This window comes from Octopus bimaculoides, chromosome 8 (genome assembly GCF_001194135.2).
Source record: "Octopus bimaculoides isolate UCB-OBI-ISO-001 chromosome 8, ASM119413v2, whole genome shotgun sequence".
In the NCBI taxonomy this organism is placed as follows: domain Eukaryota; kingdom Metazoa; phylum Mollusca; class Cephalopoda; order Octopoda; family Octopodidae; genus Octopus; species Octopus bimaculoides.
In genome coordinates this window covers 21,180,766-21,181,973 of record NC_068988.1, presented here as the reverse complement: position 1 = coordinate 21,181,973, position 1,208 = coordinate 21,180,766, and positions in this window count along the sequence as shown.

The following is a 1,208-nucleotide window of genomic DNA, read 5'->3' as shown; positions in this document are numbered from 1 at the left end:
TTTCACTTTTGACACGTAATACTTAAATAGTGGAGGAGATATTATGTTGCCGTGTGCTCGAACTCTGCAAGAAGTTAATAATTTTTTTTGACTAAAACACAACTGGAACCCTAAGTAAGGCATGTGTAAAATTTGAATGAAATTGGTTGCGTAGTTCTCGAGTTTTAGGGATTCACACAGACAGATAGACAGACAGGCAGACAGGCAGACAGACCGACAGACAGACAGACACACATTCTCATTTTTATATAGATAGATAGATAGATAGATAGATAGATAGATAGATACTATATATATATGTGTGTGTGTGTGTGTGTGTCCACCGTTTTTGTTTTTTTTGTATCGTCTATCTGTCCGAATGCTTTAATGTCCTCTATTGCGTTTTTGCTCCATATATATATATATATGTGTGTGTGTGTGTGTGTGTGTGTGTAATACAAATAATATGTGAGTATATGCATATATACGTAAATGCATGTACAAACTTACATCTACATGTATATATAGATGCATATCTGGGTACAGGACGTCACAAAAAAAACGTGGACAAAATGAAAAACAGAACATAAGCAGAGCACAGAAAACAAACAGGCCACATAGAGAATATTTCCTTCATCAGCTGCCTCTATTCTAAACTAAGCGTATATATACATATATATACATACATATATACATATATATCCATGTCATTTTTTGTGAACCCTAAGACATAACAAACCAATTTTCTCTACAGGAAGGAAGTGTAGTGACATTTGAACAGTTACTTCCACGCTTGACGAAACCCGAAACACAATAACAATATTCCTACATTGCATCAAATAAAATCTCCTCACAATAACTTTTTCTGTAAACCCTCACCCTCAACAAATACATACTTTCCTTCTATTTTCTCTATCTTCCCTTCCTACACAAATACTTCCTCCATCTATATAAATCACATCAGATTATCATTTCACATAGCTCCACCTATCCCCAAAATTCAACTTGCCAAAGGCTATATATGCCCAAGTAAAGCACGGTCTGACGAAGGCAAGCAAGCCGAAACTTCGAAATACCGACAAACTTTTCTCTTTTTAACTTTTCCCTTTTAAACATAAGCTTTAGCAAAAAAGTATCGGCTAATTCTTCAGTTTATTGTTAAATTGTTTTTATCTATGATTTCTATCTAAAACAAACATTAATACACACACACATACAATATATATATA